Genomic DNA, 12939 nt, shown 5'->3' with positions numbered 1-12939 from the left:
ATATTGGTCCCCACATATATGGACAGGCATACCATGACCCAGACTGAGGTAAGCCTCCTGCTCCCAGAGGAACCCCAGAGCGCCTCACCCATCAGGTCTTTTCCTTCAGGGAATGAAAGGACACCCTACCTGCCCCCCACAACATGCATGCCTATCCGACTTTGCATGTGTCAGACTCCTCGGACAGTGGTTTATCTGTAGAGCACCGAAAGGCAGTTGTCTGGCTTTATTAGCGTTGGTCATGTAGAAGTGTGAAATCTAACACTTAAAAGTGAGCTTGTCAGCAGGTGCATGATAACTTTTGACATAAGCTGCCATTTTGCTGCAGAACTTTACTAACACTATAAAAGAGAGATAAGAGTCCTAAGGAACTCAAGAGGATCTCTGATGAATGGAAGATGGGAGAGCAACAGTACTTTACGGAAATAGACAGCAGTTGGTAATAATGGAATGTTAGGACAGTCCTCCAGTGTTCGAGGGTTAGACAGCGGTGAGGCACGGAGCTTGCAAGGGACGTCAGGCTTCTTGGTCAGTCGTTCTCGACAACACAGGGTTTCCCAGTTGGTTGAAGCTTCTCCCACTGAACTTCACGGCCTAGATATTGGCTTATGCAAATAAGTCCATGCAGGAGGGCCTAATTCAACACCCAGCTAGCAGCCAAACACATCTTCTTCACACAGTCTTTGGCGAGGGCTACGCCCTGACACTGCGTGCCTGAGCCTTTACATAGTGACTCACTGCAACCTTTCGCAAAATAACAGCATTAACAATATGAAAAGAAAAAAAAACAGCAGTAAACAGTAACAAGTGATCGCTGGGGGTCAGCATTTTTTACATAGATCTCAACTAGAACAACACCCTTATAATTAAACATGGATGTTACTTTGCAGTAACCCCTTACATTTCCATGAATGGTCATTTCCATATATATGATTACTATTGGGATCGCTCACTTTACAAGCTGGACAGTTTTAATTATAAGCTTGCATGCAGTAAATAATTTGTCTTGGAGAAGATCCACAAAGCCTTCCAATGTTGCCCCTAAGGACAGAATAACGGTTTCCCCCCCTAACCCCTGATGACGCCATTGAGGTGGTGAAACATGTTGGGGAGGGACTGTTTGTTACTTTTTAATTTCAGTAAACTTAACAATTGCTGCTATTGCACAATAATAGTCAGATAGGATTTCTCCTTCTTTGTATACCTAGCTATCTAGGAAAAATGGAAATAGCTAATATCTGTTAGAGCAACATGCGGAAGATACTGGGCTTTTAAATACCCCTTCTTTAATGCATGCCAATAAGTACCTTTTAGTAAAAGAATGCCATAGTTTGAGTTATATTTCCTCAGGCAAATTATGAACTGGTTTCCTTGGGGTCTTGAAATAGATTCATATCTGGTGGGTGAACACCCCTACATCATCAGCGCAGTGCAATCGGGCCCATGGATGTACCCAGGCATGCCAGGAACCAACGTAAGGAGAACTGCCCCCGCAATTGCCCTCTCACTGCCAGCCAATCCCTACCACCTCCTCCTTCACAAACCTACTGTGAAAGAAGCCATAACTGCACATCGACCTGTAAAGTGCAGTCTACAAGATCAGCGTTGGTTTTTGTTTTGACCTACGTAACTTTAAAAGGGTTTTCAGAGTAAAGTTTTTTGCTAAAGAGTGCTGGCCATACCCAAAAATAATCAAGTAGCCTATACTCACCCATCCTGGGTCCCCGTAGCTCCAGCACCGCAGTTCTATTCCCCCCACTGGGTCTGTTTACAAGCTGTAGAGTCAGTCTATAATACTGCATAACTGCATAACTTGTAAACAGAGCACCAGTGGGTAGAAGGGAATTTGGCGCTGGAGATGCGGGCACCTGGGATGGGTGAGTATAAGCTATGCCAGCATGATATAAAAAAAATACTTATAAAACCTCTTTAAATCCGTTCTTAAAGGCTTCAACTCTTCTTTGTTATTTAGTATTATTGCAAGCTACTCATTATTGACCTATTGATCCTTTATGTAACATGATCACAGCAGGAATGATGACTCGCCATGATGATGGGCAGTCTTGTGCCATTTATACTTCTTATTCAAAAGGGTAATAAGGCCTCACCAAATCCAGAAATGTCATGCCAAATCCGGGACGGTTGGTCGATTGCTTATTCACAGGATTGGTGATAACTGTAGGATTGCTGGGGGTCTGACTGCTGGAGGGTCCTACTAATGACTAGAATAATGCCTCAGAACCTGGAAGAGTTTGAATGGAGTTGTGGTCACGCATGTGCATTACCACTCCATTTGGAGTCTATGTGAGTAAAAGAAATGAAAAAGGAGGGTGGAGCCAGACCCAGTGAGGGTAGTGGAATATTTATGGAGTACAAAGAGTTTTCAATGATTGAGAATTTTGAATAGTGGAGGTGCTGCCAACCAGATGACGCTCCACCAGTGTGGGCGTAACTGTAGCGAAAAGGATGTGAAAAGAACTGGTATGGAGGCGCAACACTCTAAGCTACTAGAAGATGTAGATCAAAGTCCAATGTGTGATGGTGAAAGCACTTCTTTTTTATTATTTTTTCAGAAATTAAAAACCAGCAATGGAATACGCGTTTCGGGGAAGAACCCCTTCGTCAGTTCGGCTGGATAGGACAACAGGATGCCTAGGGGTGACACGATTCCAAAGATGTATAGGATGTGTCGGAGGTCCTGTGTGCAGGAGGACAGGGGAGAAAAAAGTGCTTTAACAAGTGTTAAAGAACTTTTTTCTCCCCTGTCGTCCTGCACACAGGACCTCCGACACATCCTATACATCTTTGGAATCGTGTCACCCCTAGGCATCCTGTTGTCCTATCCAGCCGAACTGACGAAGGGGTTCTTCTCCGAAACGTGCATTCCATTGCTGGTTTTTAATTTCTGAAAAAATAATAAAAAAGAAGTGCTTTCACCATCACACATTGGACTTTGATCTACATCTTCTAGTAGCTTAGAGTGTTGCGCCTCCATACCAGTTCTTTTCACATCCTTTTCGCGATTTGGAATCTATGACACTGATTGAAATATCTGAGTACAGCACTTCGCTATCTCTTATATTCCCATAGTTAGTGAATAGAGTGTTAAGTGACCACGGCTCCATTCACATAGGGCACTCAGGGCCCCCTGTTCTAGTTCTTGATGGGCTCCGAATGTCAAGTCCCTAGTGATTATACATTAATCACCTATCCAAGGAATAAATGTTTTTGTGCGTCTACCCCTTTAAGTTTCATAAGAAAAAACACACTTCTGTATTCAAAACGTACAAATGGTCTGTCATTATAGTTTGCATTTGCCTAGAAATTAATCATAATCACACACAGGAAGAACTAAGAAAGTGGGGGACCAGAAGAATAATGTAATGCTCCCATTCCTGGCACTAACAAGTTAGAAGTTGTCCAAGCAGATCATTGTCGAAGCAGGCCGTGCGTGGCGGAAACTAATCAGAAGTCAATTTTAATGAGCTGCAATTATGCAATAGTGGAGGAATTCATATATTGTATACAATTACATAGTATACATTATTATGCTCCACTGCTGTAATCAGTGGCATAACTATAGAGAGTGCAAAGTATGCGGTTGCATCCGGGACTTGGAGCCTTAGGGCACTGATAAGGTCTTCAGGGCCAAATAAATGGGGCCAGATGCAGTTCCCTGCATAGCTAACTGGATGGGAGCGCCACTGTGCGAGGGAAAGATAGAAGTGGTTGCTGCCCGAAATCAGCGCTGTTACCTTTTCATTCTCAGGATCGGTGGAATTCCCAGAGGCTGGACCCCACCGATCATAAATTGATCACATCACTTTACAGGATGGGAATAATTCTTTAGAGGGGGTTTTTAATTTTGGACAATTCCTTTTTGTTAGACGGAGTTCCAATGTGAGAATCAACGGGGAGTATAACTGGCAAAACCATGCAGAGTCCAGATGTAGATAGTGATAAACTAGTTTAATTGGCACTGGCTTACCAACATCTACATCTGGTCTCGGTGTGGTAGCGCTGGATATATACTCTATCCATCCATAGCATTGGAACTTCATATAACGATCGCTGACACAGTGATCCAACCTTGGGGGCTGGCGGCATACTCGGATACAGTCAAAAAGTATAATTTATGTTGTATCTAAAGCCCTATTTACACTGACAGATGATCGCTCAAAGGTCGCTCAAACGATAGTTTGAGTGAAGGTTTTGAGCGATCATCTCTGCATACTTTATAGTAGCTAAGTAGCTACTATAGAATATGCAAACGGAGCGGGACACAGCCGCTAATAGAAAAATACAGCTGCTTTGCATAAGCAAACAGCTGTATTCTTCTCCGCTCTGACTGCCAGTGTCCCCACTGTGAATTCACAGCAGGACACAGGCAGAGAGAATCTTATCAGCGCAGTCGGCTGTCATAACAGCTGATTGCTGTATTCTAGAATTCAGCGATCAACGACTCGTGCACGAAAACTGCACGATGCTAGTGCATTTAGACAGAACGAGGATCGCTCAAAAGATTCTTTTTAGCGAATTTTGAGTGATTCTCGTTGTGTCTAAATCAGCCTTAACACAATTTAATCAGGTAAGCAGTCCTGAACTATCTATTAACTACGTTATGCTATGAGGTTTGTACATAAAGCATCTTTTTTCTTCCTCATTTTGCATGTTTGTGTTAGAAGGGTCCTATGGTAATAAGCTGATCCCAGGCTGTTGGGGCTGAGACCCCAGCAATCAGCTGCAATCAATTGTGCAATCTAGCAACAAGTGCTCAATCTCCCTGCAGCACCCCCACAGGAGAAATAAAGCATTACACAATTCCCAATGAAATCAATAAGCTGTCCATGTAAGATGTGGGCCTGCTGAGTCCTCCATTGTAAGACAGACTCTTTGCAGCTGCTCTATGTTCTGGCTATTAGATGACAGTCATGCCAGACAGGACCTAAATGTGGCCAATGTCTAGCAGTCTGTTGGGTAACTATGCAGGTAGCAGACAGGGAGTTTTCCTTTAACCTTTGCATAAGCATTTGTAAATGAACATATATTAGACATGAATGGGGCTTTGAGTTATGAATAACAAATATCTAGAAACTGTTTAGTCTCTAATTTAGTTGACTTTTTCACCTTGGCAAAATTGCCGCCTGGCAGCAGCTAATGTCCCAGAAGTGTTGCCTATCCTTGCAGTGAAGCGTCCATGGCCTTCCACACCCATCCCATGTAATGTCTCCTAGTACAAATTGTTTCTTTCTGCTCGCCAACAATGAGCTGCTAAACAGTTATCACTGTCTGAACCTCCAAACCACAATTACCAACATGAGCCAACGCACAAGTTGTGATATGCAAAAGCTTTATTGAGCAGTCACTGCTGAGCCCACGCTAGGCATCTTTTACGCTGTGATGAGTCTATTGTTCTCACGTAACAATTATGTAACTATTGTTTTAATGATGAATGTCCATAATTACCTCTTGCTGCCCCTGGGTACAAACACATTCAAATATGGGGAGGATGTTTTTGAACTGAATCATTTTTCATTGTTCATTAGGGTTAGAGATCCCGGGATTTATTCTAATTGCCATATTTGGAGTCGGATGCAATCTGTCCCCTTATATCAGGCAACTACTTAGGGTTTTTTGCCTTCCTCTTGATCAACACTGTAGGATTTAAGTTGGACCTGAGGGACCTCCTGTATCTTTTTCCAACTTTATCAACTATGTAAGTAGAACATATAACAGTAACTCTTGTCCCAAACCTGAGTGGAGAAATGGCTGCACATGTGCTGGAACTCTCCATTAAAATAAAAGGGGGTTATAAGAAGCTGTGATTGATTTTACCTTTAGAGTTATGTTAAGGTAATACACCTCTAATAGCTGTGGGCAAACAGCTAATTCTCCATAATTGCCCCATACTCATGAGCACTCAGTTCAACAGAACATTTATGTGGGAGAGAAGAAAAAGCCACAACCAGGCAGCTTTGCCAGAGGGTTATCTCCAGGAATAAGGTTCGGACATTGAAATTCTTTATGCCCAATCTTCCTTTCCCCCAACATCTACTGTCAGGGGAAATTGGAGAAACCCCCATACACATGCAAAGGTTGTCTGGTCCTACCAAAATCAGTGGGTTCAGATGATTTTTAGATAGAGTCCATAGAGGCCTGAACTCATTAACCCTGTATGATGGTGTCACAAGGTAGAAGACCAGCATAGGGCCATCCAGAGAAAATTACTTTTGAGGGTTTGTCCTCAGTCTATTGAAAACTAGTAAAAGTTCACTTTTTGTTGGCATTATTGCACATACTGGACATATAAAGCATAATGAATTATTTGTGCTTCAACCCATAATAAATAGAGCCTAAAAACAAGTGATTGACTTCAAAGTTAACTCGAAATTGGGTTGTCCAATCCTGGACCTTTGGAGCCCATTATTGTGTCACCAGAGTATCTTCTTGGAACTTCGAAGGTCATCATGATCCTGCAGAAGACTAACAAAAAATGTCAGTAATTGAATGTTAGATACATAGATGACATTCTCATTTTTTGGTCATCCGCCAAGACTTTTTTCTATTTTTTTTAACTTTTTCTAGCATGTCCTATAACCCTACTGACAATCCTAAGGAGGGATGCAATTCCTTGGACCTCTATGTGTAAAATAGGATCCAAATGATGTCTTGGTCGGAGGTTAGCTAATAACAAAGAGATTACATCCCCATACTATACGCAAGGAGCAATTATCTCAATGCTTATAAATCACAGAATGTTTCTTCCCCAATGACAGCAATGATGAATTATGATGTAATCTGTTACATATACTATATTTAACATTTATGCAGCATACTGTAAGTGGATTGCTATAAAAGGCATACATCTAGGTCACTGGTTGGATATGGAGAGCCTTGATATTAGACATCTGTCCAGGTGACTTATTAGGGATTAGAGAAGACAATCAAAACTTAATGCTTGAAATAAATAATTTTTAGGCATTTCGACAAAGCAAGTCTCTGTTCTGCTAAATAGAAGAGGGTGCTGGGGAGGATGCCGCTTACCATATTATGTCTATGGGTGTACCTGTGGCATATGGTACATAGGGATAGATGGCAGAGTTGACACATTTCCAGCTCTCCAATTCCTGCACTTGTGCATGCTGGAGCCCAAATTGCACTCCGCATGGCTTAGCGCACGACTGTGGACACTTAACAAAACCCTCTTGAACTCGCTCTTAAAATAAACGATTCGACTACTTCTTGTTGGGAAATAATTGTGGGGTAGGCTACAGCTTTTATTAACTCTAAATAATTTATAACTTCAAACTCAACTTTCAGATATTTAAACTCTTCCATGCTTGGAATACCGTAGAAAAAACCATCCTGGGTGTTGGAAAGCCCCGTTCTCGTTCCGGGCTTGCTAACCCTCCACGAAAAACACCACCGGCATGGAAGCTCGTATGCCTTCTTCACAAGCTGTGACGACTTCCTGAAACCTACGACTCCTTTGCCATGCTAATGGCCAAATCTCCTCCCTTACCCTTCCAATTGGGATGGGTGGGCGGGTTTTCTCTCTTCTTCTGTTCTTTCTTCCTCCACTCGCTCCTTCTTCTGTCTTCCTCTCTTCTTGGCTCCTCCTCTTCCTTCTGACTCTCCGCCCCCAAACTCCTCTAGCTCGTTCCTCCTGACTTAACCCTTTTCTGTCCCCCAGTCCCTATGCAGCCGCATTAGCTGCATTCCCTCCAACACACTTCACTGCCACCAGTGATGGCCACCCCATTGCTTTCACTTTGTTGTCCATAAGTCATTTTCCTACAGCATTTAAAGTGCTGAATGCTTGGGGTCCTTGTCCATTTGAAAGACCCATTTGTTCCCAAACTTTAACTTCCTGGCTGATGTCTTGAGATGTTATTTCAGTATCTCTGCATAATTTTCATTCATCATTATGCTATTTTATGAAGTGCACCAGTCCCACCTGCAGCAAAGCGCCCCTACAACATGACGCTGCCACCCCTGTACATGACAATTGGGATGGTGTTCCTTGGCTTGAAAGCCTCTTCCTTTTAACTCCATACACAACAATGGTCATTATGGTCAAAAAGTTTTATTTTTGCTTAGTCAGACCAGAGGACATTTCTCCAAAAAGAAAGATCTTTGTCCTTTTGTGCAGTTCCAAATTGTAACCAAGCTTTTTCATGGTGGTTTTGTAGCAGCAGTTTCTTCCTTGCTAAGCAGTCTTTCAGGTCATGAAGAAATAGGACACATTTTACTGTTGATATAGATACTTTTGATACTTGTTGTCCTTGGATTGATTTCTATTTTTCGCACCATAGTATGTTCATCTCTAAGGCACAGAACACTTGTCCTTTCTGAATGGTTTGATGGCTGTGTGGTCTCATGGTGTTTAAACTTGTACCATTATCATTTGAACAGATGTACCTGGTAGATTAGCTTTCAGGTTTATAAAGGCACCTGTGCCTTAGATCTGGATTGTCTGTCACGGGTGGTGATATCATGATGCAGATTTAGGATATGATGCAGAAGACGGAGTTATAAAAATATGTCATATGTATATAAGAACAAGGTAAAGCAAGTGAATAATGGTGTAATAGCAAATAAGCAATTATCTTTTACAATAAACTTCCCTAATGCTAGCTATGGCTAACTAAATACCAGGATCACTAACACTTTAAATGCAACACAAACTAACAACAATGACAGCAAAATAGTAATGCAGATGCTGTACAGCAATTAATCCCATTGCACAGAAGCACAGATACTGTAAGTAACGTAACACCCCGTTCCGTCAAAGATTAACACTTCTATACAGTATACTCCTGCTATGACCCTTTAGGGAATACAGTCAATGAGTCGGGGTCAAACACCCAAACCTTGTACAAGATCCACTGTTCATAATGTAAGTCCTAATTCCTACAGCAGGCTTGTTTGCTAATGAAATGTGTTCCTTTCTGGTGTGCAGAGTTAGTCTTTGTGTTGAGGCTGGCCTCACTTACAGATCATTTGCATGGGAGTCAGCACTACCACCGACTCAAGCTTGTCTTGGGTCAGGAAGAGTGACTCTACCGCAGTTTCTTTTATGCAGTCTCCTTGCTAGAGCATTCAGCCACCTCCAGTAAGGCAGTCTCTGGTTCCACAGCACAGTTTCCCAGAGTCTCTTGTGCTGGCTCCTTGACCCTCTCTCCTGCCCCTGCAATTTTGCTAAGACAAGCTCTTTTCTGCTTCTGACCAGCAGGCACACTAAGTCCTCCGGTGCATTAGACAGTGCACTTTCCAAATGGCATCTCTACAGGCTATCACACCTCTCACTCCTGAGGCAGGAGCAACTCCTCTTATGCACACTTAGTCCCCTGTACTGTCCTGATGGGGCAGCTCAATATTTATTTTTTATTTGGAGAGTCTCAGCTAATTAGCACTCATCCTCTGCTCATGTTCCGTTCTACTATGCGGGAACGCATCACACTTTTTGACGCATCTCCTGCCTTGTTGCCATAGTTCAGATGTTCCAGAATTACCTTTGGTTACACTTTACAAAGTGATGTATTTTGGACTGAATATAATAAACCGCTTACTAGAAGGAATCCCATTAGGTAACAGGAAGTTACTCCCACTTTCCTGGGAGAGTGTGAAATATGTCTGAAGGCAAATACAGTTATCAGACTAAGCTGGAAGGAGCTATTCAGATGTCTTTATCTTTGATAGATTAGCATTTTAATAATTTCCCCAGAATTTCTCCTACATTTTATTTACTGCCAGCATGTCGTAACATTGCCTAAGAGGGAGTGCCCCACACAGGCGGCACATAAGAGATAATACACCTTGATTTATTACCGGTTCCTATATAGTGAAACTGGCAGCAGAGCTATTACGGGAGAACCCCTCATCCTTGAGTCTAAAGTCTTTAACCCCACTAGTCAGGATGTGGTCTTTACTGCTGCGTCCCCAGGCCATTACTTAGTAAGTGGTCCCAGCACTTTGGCAGCTGACACTACTTAAAGCCTAGTCCTTAAAGGGGTTGTCCCGCGCCGAAACGTTTTTTTTTTTTTTTTTCAACCCCCCCCCGTTCGGCGCGAGACAACCCCGATGCAGGGGTTAAAAAAGAACACCGGAGAGTGCTTACCTGAATCCCCGCGCTCCGGTGACTTCTTACTTACCTGCTGAAGATGGCCGCCGGGATCCTCTCCCTCGGTGGACCGCAGGGCTTCTGTGCGGTCCATTGCCGATTCCAGCCTCCTGATTGGCTGGAATCGGCACGTGACGGGGCGGAGCTACAGGGAGCTACACGGAGCCCCATTCAGAAAAGAAGAAGACCCGGACTGCGCAAGCGCGGCTAATTTGGCCATTAGACGGCGAAAATTAGTCGGCTCCATGGAAACGAGGACGCTAGCAACGGAGCAGGTAAGTGAAAAACTTCTTATAACTTCTGTATGGCTCATAATTAATGCACAATGTACATTACAAAGTGCATTAATATGGCCATACAGAAGTGTATAGACCCACTTGCTGCCGCGGGACAACCCCTTTAAGTAGGAAGTGAACAGGGGTGCAGTCAGATAGTCTGGGTCAGGGCAAGGGAACAGTTCAGCATGAAGGACAAACCAGAAGTCTAGTCATGGATAGCAGGTTCAGTATGATAGATCAGGCAAAGGTAGCCAGGGTCAAGAGGGGAGATGGGAACAAAGTCAGGGATAGCCAATGTCAGGAAACTAGAGATTCAGAATGAACTTGATAGCACCTTGAGCGAGACCAAAATACTCAGTCAACCTCCGTAGGGGAGGATGCCAGATATAGCCAGGTGTCAAATATGATTGGAGGGGGGACACTTTGTTTGGGCACACTGGCCTTTTAAGAGCACTGTTGGATGTATGTGTGACCTCTAGGTTGATGTCTCAGCCAGCGAAGACGTCGGAGCCAAGCATCTGTCAGGAAGGGGAGCTGAGTGCACGTCGTAGCCGCCAGGAGGGGTAAGTTGGCGGCTGCAGGCGCACACTGTAACAATGTCTATTATGTGAAAACTTCCTGCTTATAATGCCGTATTCCTAATGAGACACATGGCACAGGATTGTATTAACACAATGCCCTCTGGTAGCTTATAGTGTATGAAGTGCAAAGTGATTGCTATGCATCCTGTGCAGAACATAGTTCTAGTTTTTGTAGGGGGATGATGTTACAGTCTGTTCCTCACATCCCAAATTTTAGGTTGAGGTTCTCATTCTCATTTGCATCTAAGTTTCTGGGGTTGAGAAATGAGTTTCAAGACAGGAAAGGAGAAATGAAGATGAGATTTGCTCACACGGGCTTCCGGTACCTTGACATGCCCTCACAGAACCTTATCACCGGCCGTGGCTCATCAGTTCTGCACACCTGTTTATGTGGCACTAGATGAATAAACCCATTCACTCGTCTCATTTCTTTGCGAAGCATTGGGTGTGGCCAAGTGTCTGGAACATTTATATTGTTTCATTAATAATGTTGAATGCTTCATACTTTTATGTATATTTCTAGTTGGTTGTAAAAAAAAAAGTGCAACTTAAGGAGACGACTGCTAGATTGTGCAGTGGTAGAGTAGGGATACGGCCTGTGTTAACTGTTTGGAACTTGGGTGGTGCCTAAATTATATATAAGTCTGGTCCATACAGGAAAGTGTAGTGACGCAGCAAGTTTTAACGGGAGAGGAAAACAGGTTCCCACTAATTGGTGACTACGGAGCTAGCGTGGTGCACGGTTCTGCTGTATGATTAAATTGTGAGAAAGGAGAAAGTGGCTGTGCTTCCCTGCACAAGCACAAACTGTCTCCTTCGCATGACCGATATACTGTTGGTTGACTTGTTGGACCAAATCAGTGTTCTACTAAAAAAAAAAAAATACAATTTTGGTAATCAGAATGGAGCCACCATCTGCTCGTATACCATCTTACCTTCCGGTGCTGAGCCACCCGTATGATTGGGCTTTCTACTAGGTATATGGCTCAACCCTCCAGACTACAGAGACAAAACCGGCAAGGCTTCCAACACCCCTTCCAGGTAAGGCCACAAAGGGAACTTAGAGAGGTGTCCGGATGCCCCTGATGCCCTCTTCCAACATGCCAGGGCCAAATGGAGACTTCACTTTATAGAGGTTACTCACTGCACGAGCACTATGAGTTCTTCAGCGTAGTGATATTTCTTTCCAGTGGCTCTCTATTTAGGTTCATATAAGGGGTCCTGATCGGGACCCTCTATGACAGTCATATGTCCTAATAGAGCAAATATATGGAATGCGCTTGTCCTACAGACAACACATTTAAGCTATTCATAAAGCTTTCTGTGTTCATGAAGACTTGCCAAATCCAACCAGTGTTTCCATATGTTTTTATGATTAAGATACCCACTGTTAAACGGGCATACAGTAAAAGATGTGCAGTCATGCAGGACAATTGAACTTCTAACCATTTTCTGTTACCCTATGTATGGCTCAAGTATGTGGGTTCTAAAACATCTTTTATCTATGATGAAAGCTAAGAAGTAGAACAAAAGACATCTATTTGTGCACAATTAAGAACTTCATCACCAGGTGCTTCCTGCAGCCTAGGTTATCTCCAACTAAATGATGTGATCAGAATGAAACTTGGGACCGTATATGAGATCTTGTCTTAGGAACTACTACTTGTAAGAGAGTATTTAGACACAGACTGTTGATATACATGAAACTTTTACAGTTTTGAAAAGGTCCATAATGTCAATGAGGATTAGCCGACCCATACATAGACATAGTCAGTGGTACACGAGCACATGTTTGTTCAAACACATTCATTAAAGATCACCACTTGAGGCTGATGTTGGCAGAAACTACAGCTGGATTAGATTAAGATCTAATATTTACAGTACTGCCAGTGGGTAGGGGTGGGGGTTTGACAATGATTTGGCAATATGTCAGGTGCTTCTAGCAGCCTAGGTTTTC

The sequence above is a fragment of the Eleutherodactylus coqui genome, chromosome 13, assembly GCF_035609145.1.
Source record: "Eleutherodactylus coqui strain aEleCoq1 chromosome 13, aEleCoq1.hap1, whole genome shotgun sequence".
Taxonomy (NCBI): domain Eukaryota; kingdom Metazoa; phylum Chordata; class Amphibia; order Anura; family Eleutherodactylidae; genus Eleutherodactylus; species Eleutherodactylus coqui.
The sequence above is the reverse complement of the archived record's forward strand: the minus strand, read 5'-3'. Positions refer to the sequence as shown.